Genomic DNA, 22,584 nt, shown 5'->3' with positions numbered 1-22,584 from the left:
ATGGTAAATTATATCATTTCAATGTATTTCCATTTGGACTTAATATTTCTGTATCTGTATTTATACATGTGCCGGATGAAGCATTAGGGAGAGATTTATTGAAGGATTTAATAATATGTGTAGACAATACCTTAATAATATTGGCTACTTGGGAAGAACATTGTCACACCTTACGCATAACTCTGAAAAGATTTAAAGAGAAAGGTGTTACAGTGAAACTGTCTAAATCATACATTACATCCCAAGAGCTTAAATTTTTTGGTTATATTGCAGGGGTGCAGGGAATTAAACTAGACCCTGAACACATTTAAGCTATAAAAGATTGTCCACACCAAAGAAATTTAAGACAGTTGAAGGGATTTATAGGTATGTCCAGATACTATCAAAAGTACAGAAGAGGTCATGAACTAAATGACCTGAAAATTTTATGTTTATTAAGGAAGGGAGTACTGTGGATTTGGGATCAAGAAGAAAATGATGCATTTGAAAAGGTGAAAAGTGCACTTGTTGAATCATCCATATTACATCATCCAGTTATGATCAAACTGTTCAAAATTTCAACAGATGCATCTGATTACGGAACTGCTGCAGAACTTTTCCAAGGAGAATGGGATCTAAATAGTCTAGAACACCGAACCATAGCTTTTGCTAGCCGTAGTCTAAATAAGCACGAATTGAATTACATGGCTACAGGAAAAGAACTATTGGTGATTGTATGGAGTATCAAAAAATTTCAAACACTAGTATTGTGGTCAGAAATTCATGTTTATACAAATCATCAAGCTCTATCCTTTCTAATGAACAGTTGATTGTCACACAGTAGATTAACGCGATGGATGCTTTTCCTACAGGAATATGATATTCGGTACAATATTCTCAGAACCTTTTTCATGTTGTATCCTGATGCTTTGTCTAGGTTATCCGTAGGAATAGAAGAGTTAAAATGTACAGATGAACATGGCTTAATTTTTGAAATTAATTTTATGTCAGTAGATTATACAAAGATCAGGGTACAAGTGATGGCTCAAAGAACAACAGAAAATATCCATCATGATCCCTATTTTACAGAAATGTTTTATATGTGTATCTGGAATTCCTTACTTACTAATCAAGTGGGAAAATGGAAAATTATGGATCATAAGTTGTGTTGGAGAGACAGCATAGCATTGCAATGTTGGCGTTTATGCATTCCCTAAGTAAAGGAAGACGCACTTGTTTGGTATGTTCATACAGGATGTGTACACTTCGGAATGAAAACGTGTATAGGAAGGGAGAACCGATAGAGGTACTCAAGGAACCCTCCACCACACTCCGTCAGGTGGCTTGCGGAGTATGGATGTAGATGTAGATGTAGATGTAGATCTCATATGAATAAGTTTTTTTTTATTTTTTCTTTACTTTAAGAATCTAGGGCATAATTTAGTATCTTTGATTAGAACTTGTGAAATCTGTCAGAAGATGAAAGAGGATCATACTCATGTGAAATACAAAATGTTTCTGATTATTCCTAAGTTGTTACATGATCTCACAGCAGCAGAGTTTTATGGACCAGTTCCAAAAGGAAAGGGAGGATTGTCATACATTTTGGTCACCATAGAACGCTGGTCAAAATATATTAATCTATATCCCATCAAAAAAGCAAATACACAGACAGTTATACACTGCTTACAACAATACCTTCCAGAACTAGGTAAACCAAAATGGTTTCTTATGGATAATGGCCCACAACTCATGAGCAACAAATTTAAAGAATTTCTAGCATGAGAAGTTATTTGTCAAGCATTAATATCAAACTATAACCCATCCTCGAACCCGTGTGAATGAGTAATGAAGGAAATTGGAAAACTGTGCCGCACCTACTGCCATGAAAAACATACTTTATGGGCAATGAAAATTAAAGACTTTGAACTTATTCTAAATGGATTACCACATGTATGAACTGGGTTAACACCTTTAGAAGTAATGGATTAACCCTTTATAGGAGAACTTCTCATTAGATGATTTAGTTGGTCTGAACAGCTGAGTGCCAATTACAAAATGAACCAGGAAATTGTTGTGCCTTTTAGACTAAATTCTTAGAAACCAAAAGTAAGTAAACATAGTGAAAAAGCTGTTGATTTACAAGAACTAGGTCATCAATCTTGTACTGAAGTTCATCATCTTCAAAGCTCTGCCCTGAAGAAAGAGAGACACAAGTTTTTTCCAAAAATGTGAAGGACCACAGAAGGTGATCCATCCCAAGACATTATTTTTTATGGATCCTACAACTGGATCAGCAAAGGGAAGTCTAATGTAAAGGATGTAAAGCTATATATCCCCCAGGGACATTAATGTTCAGAATTAATGGCCAGAGTGATGACCGTGGGGTCCTGAGTTGTTCTCGGTGTTTCTTCTATAATAGTTTTTATACACCGAATTCCTCCAAAATCATAAGCTACTCTACCATCCCACACTCAAAGATACTATGAAAAAAAATAGTACTGATTACGTCATCCCCAATGATTCCTGGTGAGGGATTTCCTAGTTCCATTCAGTCAGACTACTAACAACCTCCGTCTCCCTATAAAATCTCTTGGCGGAGTAATGAAGCTTCTGCATACATGTTTCTGGTACTTCACTTATGTACTCAGCAAGAGCATGTATGAGGTAGGTATTTGCACAGTGCATTCACACTTACCTGTCCCCAATTTGGACTTGTCCCAACTTTGTTCGGCTGCAGCATGAGGTGGAAATTTGCACACATGTTGTCATTTGGCACAGCCTTAAACAACATATATTAAGTGCACCTGGTCAGATCTTATCTCTCTTGGTTTCAACCGGCATTATCTCCGTGTATAATTAGGTCATATTTTTGCTTGGAATGATCTTGGTATATAATCTCTTCACCAGTTGCTTTGCAAACCTGTGTATAGAGGCCTTGGTAAAATCAGTGTCTTCAATTTTGTATGTATTATTGATATAAGGTGTCATTATGATGACTCCAACACTGGTATTCTTGAAAGATGCTGGGTAATCCTTTCATTGGTCACATATTTCTAGGTAAATATGGAGAACAGTGTCCTGGCACATAACTTTCAAAATATTTTCTGATGTCATGAGAATATTATTCTCATACTGATTGTAGTATATTTGGGCCAGAATTCCAATTTATATTTCTTGATGCATATATTTCTTAGTGACCTGAAGGAAATATTAAGTTAGCAAAAACACATAACTAATCAAACAACTGTGATAACATAGTATATAGGTTTACTACTTTGTACAGAATATTTTGTACCTTTTATGAGATGTGATGTAGACAGGACAGTTTGTATCAGTTTTGAAAGGGGTGGGTATTGTGGATAACAGCATGATTTATAAGAACACATAAATCATGGCAAACACAAAACACACACCACACCTTTCAAACAACCCTCACAAATAAGTGTGCCTGATTCTTCATCACTTGCCATTTCCACGGGGTTACTAAGATTTTGTTTTGGGACCTCAAGGGTGAATGTGGGAATGTCCGTTCTGTAGGAGATGATTTAACAACAAACCTTCTCCGGCATCTCATTCAAGTACCTATGAGGTAGGGACCCTGGGGAAGGGGGGTGGGAAGGGTTTCCTGTCTTTGGGGCTATCGTCTTTCTCTTCTTTGATCTTAGCAACCATTTCTATTTATTTTCTTTCTTACATCTCATCTGCGGGCCTATCTTTTATTACCTCTTTCCATATTCATCTACTTCTATTGCAGATGTCCTTCCTGGTTTCCATGGTTACCAATAACCTATATCCTATCTTCAGGTAAAAAAGCCAAAGAATCAGACTACACAAACAGACATACACACAAAATTACATTTATACACAAACATTAAGATTACAGGGGAAACTACACACACACACACACACACACACACACACACACACACACACACACACGGCAGATACACACACACACACACACACACACTCTCTCTCTCTCTCTCTCTCTCTCTCTCTCTCTCTCTCTCTCTCTCACGGCAAATTTTTTAAATAAACACGAAGCAATATTGAATTTCAGTGGTGCAAAAGTAAAATTGAATGTAAATAGTGTAAACTCTGTTGTACATCAAAATATCTGAGATAGTTTTCTGAGATTTCTAACTTCATCTATGCCACCTAATGAGTTTCAAAATATCTGAGATAGTTTTCTGAGATTTCTAACTTCATCTATGCCACCAAATGAGTTAAGATACTTTTATGGATGTACAGGATGTAAAATGACCTTTTTTAAAATAATATTATGAAAATTTATATATGTGTTTGGAGAGAGAGTTTGATTTTTGATTGAGATTTTTACTTTAAGTCGTAACTGGTACCTGAATTTTTGGTTGCTGCCTCCTTGAATGATCAGCTTCTGCACCAGTTGTTAACGTATTGCAATTTGGAGGAAGTTATTGTTCTTTAAGGTTTAAAATACGACTCTGTTAGTTACTTGGCCATATTGCAGATAGCTTTGAGCCCAAGTTTTCATAGCTTTTCATACCTAAGGAACCACTGCTGTAAGTAAGTAAGATCAAACAGCTATCTGCATTTTGCGAGAAAAGGAGATTGCTTGACACACAAACTTCCTTCAAACTACACGTCCTGCTTCATCAAAATTGGTCAGTGGAGTACAGCACCATACTATTTTACAAGAACATAATCTAATTACTGTAATTAAGAAATTATGAGAGGTTGTTACTTATTGAATGAAAACTATAGAGAATGCATTTCTTTCCATGTATTTTAGTGAGTTTTGTACACTTACAATTCTGTCGATTGATAGACGGCAACGACAATGAAGTTCCGCTCCTTTTTCAAAAACAAGATATTCCTAGTCTTCACTTCCAAAAATTTTGTACAAATAAATGTTTGACAACTCTTACACATACTTTACTCGGTTTTATCATCAGAATATCAGTTTTCATTAAATATAACAATACGTTCTGAGCGATGACCTAGCATCACGTCCTCTTTCCACAAGATACAGATTAACAGTCTTTTTCTAAATAAAATCAATTGTCTTTTTCTTTTGAGTCCATACTCAAAGATTCTCTAATACTATCATTGCGGGGATTGCTACACGGGTAGCAGGGATTGTGTGGCGTGGGCTGGGCGGTTTTTTAGGTTAGATGGCCTTGAGCAAGTACAGAAAGGGCAACAGCCTCAACAGGTGCGGGGCAAAGTCAGGACATGCGGGGACCAAGCAGCAGTCGGTATTGTAATTGTAAACTGTCGAAGCTGCATTGGTAAAGTACCGGAACTTCAAGCGCTGATAGAAAGCACCGAAGCTGAAATCGTTATAGGTACAGAAAGCTGGCTGAAGCCAGAGATAAATTCTGCCGAAATTTTTACAAAGGTGCAGACAGTGTTTAGAAAGGATAGATTGCATGCATCCGGTGGTGGAGTGTTCGTTGCCGTTAGTAGTAGTTTATCCTGTAGTGAAGTAGAAGTGGATAGTTCCTGTGAATTATTATGGGTGGAGGTTACACTCAACAACCGAGATAGGTTAATAATTGGCTCCTTTTACCGACCTCCCGACTCAGCAGCATTAGTGGCAGAACAACTGAGAGAAAATTTGGAATACATTTCACATAAATTTTCTCAGCATTAGGTGGAGATGTCAGTTTACCAGATATAGACTGCGACACTCAGATGATTAGGACGGGTGGTAGGGACAGAGCATCGAGTGACATTATACTGAGTGCGCTATCCGAAAATTACCTTGAGCAATTAAACAGAGAAGCGACTCGTGGAGATAACATCTTGGACCTGCTGATAACAAACAGACCCAAACGTTTCGACTCTGTATGTGCAGAACAGGGAATCAGTGATCAGGCCTTTGCAGCATCCCTGAGTATGGAAGTTAATAGGAATATAAAAAAAGGGAGGAAGGTTTACCTGTTTAGCAAGAGTTATAGAAGGCAGATTTCAGACTACCAAACAGATCAAAATGAAAATTTCTGTTCCGACATTGACAAAGTTGAGTGTTTATGGAAAAAGTTCAGGGCAATCGTAAAATGCATTTTAGACAGGTACGTACCGAGTAAAACTGTGAAGGACAGGAAAAACCCACCATGGTACAAGAACAAAGTTAGGAAACTACTGCGAAAGCAAAGAGAGCTTCACTCCAAGTTTAAATGCAGCCAAAACCTCTCAGACAAACAGAAGGTAAACGATGTCAAAGTTAGCATAAGGAGGGCTATGCGTGAAGCGTTCAGTGAATTCAAAAGTAAAATTCTATTTTCCGACTTGACAGAAAATCCTCGGAAGTTCTGGTCTTACGTTAAATCAGTAAGTGGCTCAAAACAGCATATCCAGAGACTCCGGGATGAGGATGGCATTGAAACAGAGGATGACAAGCATAAAGCTGAAATACTAAACACCTTTTTCCAAAGCTGTTTCACAGAGGAAGACCGCACTGCAGTTCCTTCTCTAAATCCTCGCACAAACGAAAAAATGGCTGACATCGAAATAAGTGTCCAAGGAATAGAAAAGCAATTGGAATCACTCAATAGAGGAAAGTCCACTGGACCTGACGGGATACCAATTCGATTCTACACAGAATATGCGAAAGAACTTGCCCCCCTTCTAACAGCCGTGTACCGCAAGTCTCTAGAGGAACGGAGGGTTCGAAATGATTGGAAAAGAGCACAGGTAGTCCCAGTCTTCAAGAAGGGTCATCGAGCAGATGCGGAAAACTATAGACTTATATCTCTGACGTCGATCTGTTGTAGAATTTTAGAACATGTTTTTTGCTCGAGTATCATGTCGTTTTTGGAAACCCAGAATCTACTATGTAGGAATCAACATGGATTCCAGAAACAGTGATCGTGTGAGACCCAACTCACTTTATTTGTTCATGAGACCCAGAAAATAGCAGATACAGGCTCCCAAGTAGATGCTATTTTTCTTGACTTCCGGAAGGTGTTCGATACAGTTCCGCACTGTCGCCTGATAAACAAAGTAAGAGCCTATGGAATATCAGACCAGCTGTGTGGCTGGATTGAAGAGTTTTTAGCAAACAGAACACAGCATGTTGTTATGAATGGAGAGACGTCTACAGACATTAAAGTAACCTCTGGTGTGCCACAGGGGAGTGTTATGGGACCATTGCTTTTCACAATATATATAAATGACCTAGTAGATAGTGTCGGAAGTTCCATGCGGCTTTTCGCCGATGATGCTGTAGTATACAGAGAAGTTGCAGCATTAGAAAATTGTAGCGAAATGCAGGAAGATCTGCAGCGGATAGGCACTTGGTGCAGGGAGTGGCAACTGACCCTTAACATAGACAAATGTAATGTATTGCGAATATGTAGAAAGAAGGATCCTTTATTGTATGATTATATGATAGCGGAACAAACACTGGTAGCAGTTACTTCTGTAAAATATCTGGGAGTATGCGTGCGGAATGATTTGAAGTGGAATGATCATATAAAATTAATTGTTGGTAAGGCGGGTACCAGGTTGAGATTCATTGGGAGAGTCCTTAGAAAATGTAGTCCATCAACAAAGGAGGTGGCTTACAAAACACTCGTTCGACCTATACTTGAGAATTGCTCATCAGTGTGGGATCCGTACCAGATCGGGTTGACGGAGGAGATAGAGAAAATCCAAAGATGAGCGGCACGTTTTGTCACAGGGTTATTTGGTAACCGTGATAGCGTTACGGAGATGTTTAACAAACTCAAGTGGCAGACTCTGCAAGAGAGGCGCTCTGCATCGCGGTGTAGCTTTCTCGCCAGGTTTCGAGAGGGTGCGTTTCTGGATGAGGTATCGAATATATTGCTTCCCCCTACTTATACCTCCCGAGGAGATCACGAATGTAAAATTAGAGAGATTTGAGCACGCACGGAGGCTTTCAGACAGTCGTTCTTCCCGCGAACCATACGTGACTGGAACAGGAAAGGGAGGTAATAACAGTGGCACGTAAAGTGCCCTCCGCCACACATCGTTGGGTGGCTTGCGGAGTATAACTGTAGATGTAGATGTAGAAGAGTTTCTTGCTGTCCAGCTGCGCTTCACTTCACCTCAAGTACTTTTTGATTCACATTTACATTTTTGGGATTTACATACATTACTGAGCTTCTCAGAATAAAATCAGGCACAAATTAGTTAAAGAAAAAAAAACCGTGAGGCACACATAACATTGCAAGGATTGTCAGAATGTTATGTTGTGACCATAAAAATCTGCTTGTGGTCTAAATTTTTTTCAGGACTACTTCATGGCAGATGCAGACTCTTAAACTGCAACCTTTGTTTTCTGTAGAGTGAGCTATCCAAACATGATTCATAACGCCCCTATCTGTACAGATTCAATATGCCATGCTAGTCCTATTTGGTAAGGGTCCCACACACTTCAGCAGTTTTCTAAAACTGGTTACACAAGTTATTTGTAAACTATCTCCTTTATAGACAGTTCAAGAAGGTGCTGGGTGAAACTACTTCACATAGTCATGTTTCAATTACTGTAAAATGTGATAGTGAAGTGTGTGATATTTGTGTGAGAAAGGTCAAGCGAGGTATCCTGTCTATTAAGTGCAAGTCGTGGTACCACAATAAGATGTGTAAAAGTGAATCTGAAATATCATGACTAGACATGTCATCAGTGCTTTACGAGTGCCACAAAAAACGAAATACTGAATGCACTAAAATCAGAAAAAACAATAATAATGGTTCTTTCACACGATTTAGTGATCATAACCACAAAATACCAAGAACTCTAGAAGAAATAACAAGAAATACCAAGGCTTGGAGCAAAATCACCAGCTAGCGCAAGATGTTCCTGTAAACAGTCTTTCTATGCACAAAATGTGGCATGTGCCAACTAAAGCATGTAAACAAACAATAAGTACAGCTCTGGTGATACCACTATCAAATAAATAATTGCTGTTTTACTACAGTCTTCATTTAGAACCGAACACAGATGAACGAAAATCAGTGACAAAATGTCAAATAAAATGCACAGTCAAGAAAATTTGAACAATCAATAAAACAGGGAACTGCAAAAAATGAGTCCTTTTACTTGGTGGTAGTCACCAAGAGAATCGCTGATAAAACAAATGAATACAGTTCTTCATTTACAGCGACAGGAACAACTAAGCTGACCATGCCTTTGACCCAGATAATGAAAAACAGTAATTCACTAAATGACTTATCTAAGAATTACATGTTCATAATCACAGATGGAAGTGATGATGTATAAATAATGAGGGTAAATTTGCCACACAGTGTCTAAAGACAACACTACTGAACCTCAACGTGCCAAATATTGTAGTGACAAGCATGCCTCATAGACATGATCTGCAGGAAAACTGAATCATAAATTTTGAGCTTACAGCATCAGCACACCCAGGATCATCACTTGAACAAGAAGAGTCAGTGCCAGAAACATCTTCAGCAAAAACAGCAAGAAAATGTGAGGATACAACAGAAGAAATAGTGGCCATTGCATCAATCAGTAAGATAACTGTAACACCTCATCACCAAAAGGATTTTTTAGACCAAGGCAAGAGAAACAAAGATTACAAGGTAAGCAGTGCTCAGTGCTTCTCAGTCTTCCACCAAAACATGCAGTGCATAAGAAACAAAGTGCAACAATTAGAGGTGGAACTGCAGTCTATGGACAGCTCACTTGTTTGCATAACAGAGCATTGGTGTAACGGTTCAGAATTAACAAATTTAGTACTATATTCATACAGTCTAGCCTGTAATTACAGTAGAAACACTATGAAATGTGGTGGATCATGGAAATATGTGGAGGAGGGGATTATGTATAAAATTAGTGAGGGGATTATGGCATTAAGCAAGGATAAACACGTTGAAATATCAGCTTTAGAGATAAAAAACCTACATGTATTCCAAAGGCTAACTGTACTATGTAGTTATCATGCTCCCAGTGGTGACATGGACACATTCACTACAAAGTTAACCCAAGCATTAGATATGGTCTCCAGCCCCAACGGCAAAATCATCATTTGTGGAGGTGTAAACATTAACATGATGAACCCAGATATGTCATGCAATAGTTTTCATAACATTGTCTACAACTAAGACATATCACCATTAATTAACACTGCTACTAAGATAACCAGACTTTCAGCATCAAGTATTGACCAAATGCTAACGGACGGAGAGGAAGATAGGTGTGACATTATAATAAATGACCTTGGCATCTCAGACCATTCCAGTCAGTTATTAAACTTGTGTATTTTAGTGTTATTACCTAATTCTATACCTAAGTACAGTAGGGTTTTCTCTAAGTCAAAAAGAGCTCTAATTGCCTCACCAATTAACAGTGAAACATGGGAAGAAATGTACGGGGGAAACTATGATAAATGGGAAGATTCGGAAGTTTCTGTCAATATTTAAATTCAGATTTGGAGTAGTGTTTCGTAAAGTTCTGAGAATCACTAACTCGTGCAACAATAACAGCTGGGTAACCAATGGGATAGGAAAATCCTCTGAAACTTTAATGCACCTTAGCTCAATGAAAAACTACCATAACGATTCAGCATTTCATAACTATTATCATTTACAGGAAGATCTATAGAAAAGTATTGTTAGTGACTAAAAGGTACCAAAATGACAATTTTATAGAAAAAGTAATAACAAAAGCAAAGCAGTATGGAAAATCACTGAACAGGAAACTAATAGGAAAAAATTAAAGCCAGTAAATATACAGTTTCAACACAATGATATCAAAATAAATGACCCCAAAAAACTAGCAAACTTTATTTGTATTGTGGTTGCTATGTTGCCACAATATTGATTGGCAAAGTTCAACAGAACAAAGCATTTACACAGGCACCGACTCCATGAGGCCTGAGGAGGACCAAGGCCCTCAAAAAATCATTTTCAGTAATTTATTAGTTATATTGTGCTTTGTAAAATCACAAAATTATGTTGGACTTTATTATTTTCCTTGTTTGCAATAGTTCCCTTTTAAAATACATTCAGTAATGAGTTAAAACAAGTAATTATTATGGTAGTATGCAGGTTAACTGAAAACGAGGGGTGTGATCATGATAGTGTTACAGTGCTGCAGGCACACTTAGTATTTGACCCAGTGTGTGAAACTTTGGGTAAAGACTGGCACCGGTAGGCCAGCACTGAGGCTGTGGTGACATCAAAAGGACTGGAGCAGAAGTGCCTGGAACCTTCTGCCTTGCATCGCCTTGACACTTTCAGACATTATGACATTGCAGCTATATAAAGCCCACCCTGCTGTCACAGTCATTCAGTGTGGGTAGTTTCATTCAGTGCATGCTACAGACATGTTTAGTATTCTAATTTTAGTGTCTACTGGACTATTTTGTATGACTATATTTTATTCATTTACTTTAGTCTCTTAGTGTGTTCTGAATTAAGTTTGCAATGGATAAATTTGATACCAAAATGGCGCACTTGGAAGTTGATGATACTGCAAGTCAACCGCCAACAATTATTGTTTCACTTCCTGGCAAATTAAAACTGTGTACCGGACCGAGACCCGAACTTGAGACCTTTGCCTTTCGCGGGCAAGTGCTCTACCAACTGAGCTACCCAAGCACGACACACACCCCATCATCACAGCTTTACTTCCACCAGTACCTCGTCTCCTACCTTCCAAACTTTACAGAAGCTCTCCTGCGCTGTTGGTGGAGCACCTGCCCACAAAAGGCAAAGATCCCGAGTTCGAGTCTTGGTCCGGCACACTGTTTTAATCTGCCAGGAAGTTTCACAATAGCGCACACTCCACTGCAGAGTGAAAATCTCATTCTGGAATCATTGTGTCGTCAATTGCTTAATTGTCTTCAGGTGACAACCATTCACAGCCAAAACCTGGTCAATCTGGTAAGAGAAGATCATTCCAGAAGACTTTGTTGATTAAATATACATGGCTAGAATATGAAGAATCAACCAAAAATTTTTTTGCAAAACCTGGAAAGAGGCAGATGCTAAAAGTCTATTACAATTCTTCAAAAAAAGAAGATTCATTTACTTCTGTAGGGTTTTCTAACTGGAAAAAGGCTTTTGAAAAATTCTGTTTTCATGAAAATATGTCTACGCATAAAGAAGGTGTTCAGATAGTGATAGAATTTAGTTTCAGAAGAGTGGAGTCCCAATTGAATGAACAGTTAGTGATATGAAGAAAGGCCATTTAGCTCTTGAGACAATTTTTACTACTGTGCAATTTCTATGGCAACAAGGACTAGAAATTAGAGGGCAGGAAGATGTAAACTCAATTTTTTTTCCAATTGCTGGAACTCCAGAAGAATGACATACATGAGTTTAAAGATTGGTTAGGGCATTTGGGGTATAAGTGGACACCCCATGATATTCAAAATGAGATCGTTGATCTACTAGGAAAGTTTGTGTTGAGAAAGGTATTGGCTTCAATCAAGAAGAATGAACATTTTCCTATTATGGTTGATGAAACAAGTAATTATTCGATTAATGAACAAGTGTCATTTTGTATTTGTACTGTTGATGATTCCTTAATCATCAAGGAAGATTATATTGGCTAATACCATACCCCCAAGACTGAATCACAAACTCTAGTATTTTAAAATTTGTTTTTGCTTGTCTTGATTTGTCAATGGATAACTTCAGAGGACAGTGCTATGGTGGTGCCTCAAATATGAGAGGTAAGTTCAAAGGACTAAAAAAGTTAGTTTTGGACATACAACCAAAATCACGGTATATGCACTGCACTGCTCACAGGTTAGACTTGGCAGCTGTAGACAGTTTCTGACATCTTAAGTTTATAAGGGACATTATGGCTTTAGCCAAGGACTTAATAAACACCATTAGGGAATCCAACAAAAGGATGGGACTTTCTGGAAGCATACATTGTGAGAGTGCCAAAGACCAAGCTGGACTATGACCCCTTTGCTCGACTTGATAGACTATGTGATTTTGTAGTACCTTGAGAATATTTAAAAACTTTGAAGAACTTCTAGAGTTTTATGAAACATTTTCTGCAGAGGACAAAACAGAGGCAGGTTATGAATGTGCAGGCTACCTTGAGTCAATGTTACAATTCAAGACTTATTTCTTTTTAAGTCTTTATTGCCATGCAATGAACCCTGTAGAGGTTGTCAATGAAAAAATTCAATGCCCTAATCTAAGTGTTGCTGATCTGAAAATATATATGAGGGCTAGAGTAGTATATTGATGAATGTGTGATAGTTTTGAACACTTTTGTGAATTGTGTTTAAAAGAAAAACTTCACAAGTTGATGATCCTTCGGTTCCTTGGAATCTAAGTATACCAAAGAAGTGTGAAAACAATGAAGCCAGCTCACCACACACTTTTAAAACCCAAAAGGAATACTACAAAGCTATTTACATTGAAGTTTGTGAAATGGTGCAATCTTGCATTACTGAGCAGTTTGTTTCAACTGTACTCACACAGGTCATTACAGTTGAACAAGAGTGCTTGCTTTTAGTAAACAGAGGTGAAACAAATTTGGAAAAATCAACTGAGTCTTTCAAAAATGACCTAGAGATTGAGAGACTACACTTACACTTGAATATGTTAGCCAATATTGCTAATAAAAAACAACTGGTCTTAAAAAACATGCATGATGTGAGAAAGTACATTACACAAAAGCCTGCAGTTGGAGGAATGCTATGTGAAGTATTGAAGTGCATTAAACTTCTCCAAGTAGTTCCAGTCATGGCAGCAACAGCAGAATGGTCATTTAGCTCCCTTAGATGGCTGAAGCCATATCTCTGATCATCAATGGGGCAAAAGCAATTGAACCACTTGGCTGTTCTTCATGCCCACTGGGGCACCTTTCTAAAGAAACTTGAGCCCAGATAATGGCATTTAGAACAATATCAAAAATCTTTAACTCTCTACTTTATAAATACATACATAATGCTAAATTCTCAATATCAAAGTATTAGTACTAGTGTAGTACTGTATTACTATATTACTGTATTATTTTCAAATACTTAAATATCTTCAGGGTGGAAAACCCAATTAAAACCCACTATTTACATACTTTTTGTATGAAATTATTAGGCATACTATATGAACTTCATTAACTGTATTAACTGTATTAAAGCATTAAAGCATTGTTTTATTGTTTTTGTTTAGTCAATCTTGAGCCTTATTCAAAGTAAGCTTAAATTAGCTATTTCACTTATTAATAAAAGTGCTATTACTGTGTGACAGCAATATTTTACGTTTTATTCTTTTAATGATACTTTATGATTTATTGAAATATAATTTCAGTCTTTTAAGGGCTGTATATTCACTGCTCTGTAATAGATGATAAGCATGATTATCACTGTAAATTAAATTACCTTTTTATGAAAATAGCTTGCGTGTTTATGTTTTGGTTTGTTTTCTTTCTTTATTTCAAAGCCAAGAAATGTGTCCGGCTTGCTGAGTTTCCCCAGAGCGTCAAGTTATCGAGAGTCCAGTTTTTGGGGTTATAATGTTGAGCATATGACTCTAAAATGCTTAAAAAAATTTGAAACTCACTATTTTTCCATCTAAAATTAAGAAAATTTCTTAGGGCCAGACCCCCAATATGGACCCCCCCCCCCCCCAAGAGTCGGGACACCCGGTGCTTACTGAAGGACTGCATAGACAACATCAAAGAGCCTTTAGTGCACATCATCAATCAATCGTTCTCCACAGGTTGTTTCCCAGACTTACTGAAGCATACAAAAATCATAACTATATATAAGAAAGATGACCCAGAAATCATAGAAAATTACAGGTAAATGTCGTTACTCTTATCCTTGGTAAAGGTCATAAGAGACCATAATGGAAAACAGGCTCATGAGGTACTTAAAGCTCAATCTTCTGAGCAAAGAGCAATTTGGATTCTGGGTTGGCAAAAGCACAAATTCAGCTGTAGCTCATTTCTCAAATGTTATTCTCGAAGCACTAGACAAAGGAGAGTACATAACAAGCATTACCTGCAAAACAGGGTCCAACAGGTGGAGATCACTCAAACTAACTCGAATCATATCTTTCAAATTCAGAATACATCAATATAGGAGTCCCCCAAGGAAGTGTGCTGGGCCTAATCCTTTTGTTAGTACTGATTCACCATGTGTGACACTGTGTGGAAAATCATTGATGTGTATTGTTTGCTGATGACAGTAACATCTAAATCAAAGCTGAGTTGCAAAGTGTGCTCAATGAAAAATTTGAGGAAACACTTCAGCTTGTATGCCAGTGGATAGACTAATAAATTAACTCTAAATGTAAAAAAGAAACCAACAGTATTATTTTTTACTTAAACAGAAAACCAAACAGTACCAAGCTAAAAGTTAATGAAGAGCAGATAGAATGTGTACTATCAACAAAATTTTTAGGCATGCATGTCGACTCTCAACTAAATTGGACTGAGCACACTGCAGTACTTGGAAAGCAAACAGCTTCAGCTTACTATGCACTTAGGATAATAAATTCAGTGTGTAGTAGCTCATGTACTGGAACTGCATATTTTGTGTATGTCCACTGTATAATTAGTTATGGCATATCCTTCTGGGGATCAACAAAGCAGAACAGACAAGCAATATTTAAGTTGCAAAAAAGGACTGTACGAATCATAACAGAAAGTAGCAATAGATCCCATTGCTTGGAGTTATTCGAATCTTTGGGTATATTGACAGTTTCATGTAAATACATTTTTCAGACAGTAATATACATTAAAACACATTGACCAGTTCCCAATAAACAGTTCCATACATGTACATGAAACCAGACACAGACAGCACTTACACCACTATAGGAAAAACAAACAAAAAACTGAGAATAGCATGTTATATAATGGAATTAAATTGTACAATACTCTTCCACAAGGAATCAAAGACACAAGCAAAATAGATAACTTCAGGAATTTACTAAAGAAACATCTCAGAAAAGTGTATTTATTCTGTCAAGTACTATTTGGAATGATGGAAACATATAGATATATGTAAAATTTATCAAATCTGTTATTAAGTGGTTTAACAATGTACCTTTATGTTACAATCGTCACAAATTCTGATTGTACACAATAGGTACACAAATTTATAATTATGTTGATAACATCCATACAGTCCTGATTGTCTGTTGATGGACAAATAAATAAAATGATGCACTACCCACCCTGACAGTTTTACATCTCCCAGTACTTCATATCTTACTTTCCACATTTCACAGAAATTCTCCCCCATGCCATGCTGGTTAACACTCCTAGAAAAAAATCCCTCAGGCTGTTGCTAAGCCAGGTCTCCACAATACCCTGTTTTCCAGGAGTGTTAGCTCCACTAGGTATACAGCAGAACTTTGTGAAACACTCAAGGTATGATATGAGGTTCTGGTGGAAGTAAAGGTGTGAGCACGGGTTATGCGGAATGCCTAGATCTCTGTTTGTAGAGCACACCTGCTAAATGCAAGGTCCCAGGTTTGAGTCCCAGCCTGGCACACACATTTATTCTACCAGGAAGTTCCTAGTTTGTAAACTACAAATGCTTTGCTGTAGAGTGAAAATTCATTTTGAAATTCTGGGTAGAGCTGGTAATATTGAAGGTTCCTGAGATACAGACACAATGTAATTGGTTCATATTTTTCAATATCAATACCAATGAGAGAGAGGCAGAGAAAGAAGCAGCATTAAGAAGATGTAACATAGCCTTGAGAAGCAAAACAAATGCTCTTTGCAGTGTTCTTTGGTAAAGTTGACAAATAGGAGAACCATTGGGGTGGATAAAACTGCATGCTAAAAATGTGTAGGTAGTGTCCTATCAAAATGTTTTACACCATCAGAATTGCGAAGGTGGGAACTTTCCCCGCAATACATCCTACATTTCCGTAACCCTCCTGGCCTCAACCTTTGTTAGTCATTGTCCTCACCCATCCAGCCCCCTCCCTGTTCCCATTCCAGCACTACACAGCCGTCATTTCACCGCCACACCCAGTCTTTTAATTTATTTTATTTTTACTTTTATTTCTCTCCTTTCCACTACTTACCCCCCCCTCCGCACCTTCTCTCCTACCCTCCGTCTAAACTGCAACACTTCACTGTCCACCACTCCCACCATACTATATCCCTCCCCCTCCCCACCCCAGCCTCTCCTCATCCGCATTGTGACATTTACAAATAAGTTTTACTACATCAATAAAATTTTTCTTTGACATTTTCAAAACCTCTGAAAGTATGTTCGTCAATTAAATATTAACTTCCAAATTAAATCAAGATAGTTCTCATATGCTACAACAAAATACAGGCTATGTATTTTTTTATGAAAATTACATCACTGCCGAAGTATCTCCTGTTCATATATTATTCTGCTACATCACTTTATCTGGTAACTCACGAACACCACAGATGACAGATTCGATTAGTATCTTGTCCTTGACCTTTGAGTCTATTCAGATGATTTTCTCAATGCTGTTTATGAGAGACCTGGAATTAATGCTGTCAGAAACAGATTAGTAGGGAAATATGATAAGGAAACAACTGATGTCAAATATTGGTCTTTTACATACACATCTATGACTCAGTCCAGTAAGTTCCACATGATATGAGCTGTGGCTAGTTACCTGAGCTGGTTACTTACATATAAATATGTCTGCTATCATATTTTGATTTTATGGGTGGACTGGCTGATCTCAATTTCAATGTGAAAATTACAAAATTTGAGTTAGGCAAGAAACGCCATTGCTCTGGCAAATTCCATGCACTGAATGTTTGAATACTGCTGTGGCCCAATTAGCTAAGCGATGGTCGACTTCACAATACAAGGAATGGGATTTCCACAGCAGTACTGGCAAATAGCCAACCACTGCCTACCTTTTTTGGGATGATTAGTCTCATTTTTCAAGTATGTGAATAATCTAAGGCATCCAGCAGATGAGTAAAACAATTTCAAGACAAAATTTATACAAAACCTCATTTTGTATTTCTATTTAGTTCTAAACCTTCTTTCTCTTCCAGAAATAAATTTAATGAATATCGATTACTGGCTATGAAGTCTTTTGCGACGTATTTCTTGAGTAAAAATCTCTCGGTGTACATGCCGCGTCAATTCAGGATAAAACTCCAAGCTTTCGAACACTACCTCCATGGTCGTCATCAGGGCTAAAACTGACTGTTGTGAACTAGCGAGGTTCCCACTTTTGTGTGCAAAGGACGGCTTCTGATTGGCTGGAATACGTCATGGCAACAGCGATATAGCGCGTAGTGAAGTGGTGCCCTCTGTTGTGGCGTAACAAGACAGCCACGCCACTCGGAAGTAGCCGAAAGGCATGTGTTTAGCTCACGCAGGCAAGAGATAGGTCTGCAACAGGATACGTAATGAATGCTATAAAGAAAAGTACGTAGCTGCTGGAATACTTAACTTTAATCCATCATTTGTATACATCGTTCTTGGTGAGACATGCTTCATACGATAACTATCAATTGCTATGGCGCCTTGCTAGGTCGTAGCCATTGACTTAGCTGAAGGCTATTCTAACTATCTGCTCTGCAAATGAGCGAGGCTTCATCATTGTGCATTGCTAGTGAAGTCGTCTGTATAACTGGGGCGAGTGCTAGTACGTCTCTCTAGACCTTCCGTGTGGTGGCGCTCAGTCTGCTATCACTGAAAGTGGCAACACGTGGGTCCGACATGTACTAATGGGCCATGGCTGATTTAAAGCTACCACCTAGCAAGTGTGGTGTCTGGCGGTGACACCACACCCTCTACTTCGATAGATGTAGTTTCTATCCCGCGTTGCTTGCAGCGCCATCCCTTGAATCAGGAGGTACAGTGCGAGAAGTGTTTCTCTGCAAATTTTCTTTATCCAGTTCACTCTTCCAAGTGTTGCTAAGTGCATAGCCATTGTCTCTGTTAAAGTTATTATCGCTAAGTCTAATTTTGACTGCTTCCCGGATCACAGAGTCCTAGTAATTCGATGCGTGGGCTATTACTCTGGTTTCTTCAAATAAAATCTTATGCTTGTTAAGCAGGCTATTTTCTACACCGCTGATTTTTCCAAATACCTGTATTTCAGGTGGCGTTGGTGCTCGATGCAGTGGTCGGCAATGGTTCTTACAGACTGGCCCACGTAATTCTTGCCGCATTTGCAAGGAATAGTATAAATTCCCGGCACTCTTAAGCCGAGACTATCTTTGACTGGTCTCAACATTTCCTTAATTTTCCTAGGTGGTCGGAAAACTGGTTTTATTCCTCGCCTCTTCAGGACTCTGACTATCTTGCTCGTTGTAGCACCGCAAAAAGGAAGCCGCGCTATGTGTTGGTCCTCTTCTTATATGTGGCCAACATCAGATAAAGAAAAATTGCAGAGAAAAACTTCTCGCACTTTACCTCCTGATTCAAGGGATGGCGCTGCCAGCAACGCGGGATAGCAACTACATCTATGGAAGTAGAGGGCACCACTTCACTATGCACCATATCGCTGCTGCCATGACGTATTCCAGCCAATCAGAAGCCGTCCTTTGCATATAAAAGTGGGAACCTTGCTAGTTCACGACAGTCAGTTTTAGCCCTGATGACGACCATGGAGGTAGTGATCGAAAGCTTGGAGTTTTATCCTGAATTGACGCGGCATGTACACCGAGAGATTTTTACTCAATATCGATTACTGTTCCTGTTCCCTATATTGACACAATTCTTTCGTGCCCTTTATATCAAGTGCTCCTGGTCCTGTATTCAGCACTGCTGTAATCCTAAATACATGGATATTTCTCCCCAAGACCAACTAAATGAACATCAGCAATGGATTATCACATTTTCCTGGACTCAGTGACAATAGCCCAACCAAAACAGAAACTGTCATAAAATGACTAGCACAGTTGTGGCATGTGGAAAAAGTGGAGCACTACACGTTCATCTGGCGGTGGTGAGGATGCCATACAAATGAGTTACACTGCGTCAGTCCAGTAGGCACTGCTCCTTTAGACTGGTATGTTACATCTGAAGTTAAATACTATATGCCAGCTTTGTGCTGTGCCATACACTACATTACTTGCCATGCCACTGGCAATTGCCCTGCCCAATATGACTTCTCACAGTGGTAAGTAATCTTATATACGCAGTGTTTTCTGAGGCCAATGTCATTTCTGGATGAACATAATGGATTCCTCAGTGTTGCTGGTGGACGAGTAATACACTTTAATGCCTTCTCTTTTGAGGATGCTTACACTCTCTTAAGAATTCTGGCAACACTCCAGTTGCTTTGGTGAAATATTGTCGGACTTACATGACGCATCCAGTAACAAACCCAAGAGGTTTATGCATTAACCAAGCAGAGAAATTACACTAGATATGTAGAGGCACAAATACACTTTCTCTTGTAGCAGCGAATGGAAAAGTAACAACCAAACTAATGTCTTACACCCAACCATGTGGAGAGAACAGTGCAGTTGCTCTTATAACATTAACAGAAATATGCAGGGTGAAGGTAGTGAAAAATGACAGATGAATGTTGTGGTGACACCGCAAGGCACCACACTTGCTATGTTGTAGGCTTCAAATCGGCCGCAGTCTGTCAGTACACATTGGACCCGCGAGTTGCCACTCTCGACACTAACAGAATAAGTGCTGCCACTCAGCTGGTCTTAAGAGACAGGCTAGCTCACTGGCCAGTTCTACAGCCAACTTTGAAGCCGTAACAAGTGAACCATTCATATTAGAGATCTCATTTGCAGAGATATGCTAGTTAGCATAGCCTTCAGCTAAGTCAGTAGCTACGACCTAGCCAGGTGCCACTTACAGTTTACACATTGAAAATTGATCTATATGCGTGAAGCAATCAGAATTGTAAAGAATTATTCAGTCTATAACTGCACTTCTAAATATTATTGTACAACGTCAAGATCAATGTTCACTGCTGATGCTGAATTAAAGCTAAGTATTTAATTGTGTTCCTGTCTACTAACTTTCTAACCACCTAAGTTCCAGATACATCCCATCAAATATAGTTCATTGATCCTCATGTGAGCACACATGATCAACACTGCAATTAATGGCCACACCTCATGATCAGACTAAGAGTCAAACTGCATGACTCAGCCGGGTCACCCTTTTCCCATGAGGCCCATAGTTCTGCCTCATATATAACGAATGTGTGTGGCAATAAAAAGGAAAACATTCCTGCAAACACGAGCTAGTAAATTAGTCATTAGTGACGTAACTGTAGAAGTAGCTGTGAATGGCCACTGATTTAAGTCAAATATATTTGTACTAAGTAGTATAAAATTCCTGAAGATAAAGTTTTAAATTACCTAATTAGGCTCAAATATTATCCATGACCAACACATGTACATTTCCTTTAACAGGTAATTGTGTAAAACAGATACTGCCAAGTAATGTCATGAAGTAGTATTGAACTTCCTGTTCAAATACCCCATGGATGAAATCTTAGAACAATTAAATGAGGAAAGTTTGCATTTGATGGAAATTTTCACTATGCAAGACAGTATTCCATATGAGGCAGTGGCAAGACCATATATTTTCACTCTTGCTCACCATTCACTTCTTATGATACATCCTGTACAAAACATAACTGAACAGGAGGGTTATGCTAAATACATGGAGAGACCAAATACAATTGCTCCAGCAGGAAAATTCTAAATACATGTCACATGTACACCTAGCCATGTTTAGGGAGGAGCACAGTTTCTCTCAAAATATTAACAGAAACACATAAACATTAACTCAACAGATGCATTATCTACCTAATCTAACTATCCAGACCTAACAAGTGTTGAAGATGATACTGGGAGTGTGCTTAAATGAACTTGCATTATGAACTCAGAGAAATGTAATAACATGGTAAGGCAATACATGGAGAAAATACCGCATATGAGTAAAAGCCCCCAATGACCGACTCTGCTATCAAGTTTTATATGTTCATCTCTCACATGTATGCTTGCTCTTCTGAAACTGGTGCCAGGGACCTGCACCCACAGATTGGGGATCTCGTAGGAACAGGATGGAGCGGAAGCACTTCTGCAACACCGGCGACCAGATAATGCTAAGCAACTTGAGGTTTGCATCAGAAATGATTTACATGAGCAAAGCATATTCTGTTGTTACCTACTTACCGGAGTATACAACCACTACCTTCACTTATCCTGTTTCAAATTCAAATTTAAATGGCTCTGAGCACTATGGGACTCAACATCTGAGGTCATCAGTCCCCTAGAACATAGAACTACTTAAAGCTAACTAATCTAAGGACATCAGACACATCCGTGCCCGAGGCAGGATTCCAACCTGTGACTGTAGCGGGTGCGCAGTTCCAGACTGAAGCGCCTAGAATTGCTCGGCCACCATATCCTGTTTCCTCTGAGGTTAAGTCACCTGAGGCCATCACCATCCACAAACCCCAAAATGATCTGCTTCTTCCCATAAGTTCTAGTCCAATCTCATTCCTTATTTTCTCATTCAGAATTCTTGAACATACTGAAATACAATTGATCCAGTAATTCATTACAGACTACAAATATCCTAGCCCCAGAACAGTCTGGATTCTGTGGAATCTGCACCGAGCATTCCATGATCCACAAGTTCCTGCACTCAGCAGATGGCATCCTCATGGCAAAGTATCAGTGATAAAGCACTACATTAGTGTTCC

Source organism: Schistocerca serialis, chromosome 2, assembly GCF_023864345.2.
Source record: "Schistocerca serialis cubense isolate TAMUIC-IGC-003099 chromosome 2, iqSchSeri2.2, whole genome shotgun sequence".
NCBI lineage: Eukaryota > Metazoa > Arthropoda > Insecta > Orthoptera > Acrididae > Schistocerca > Schistocerca serialis.
This window is presented reverse-complemented; position numbering follows the sequence as displayed.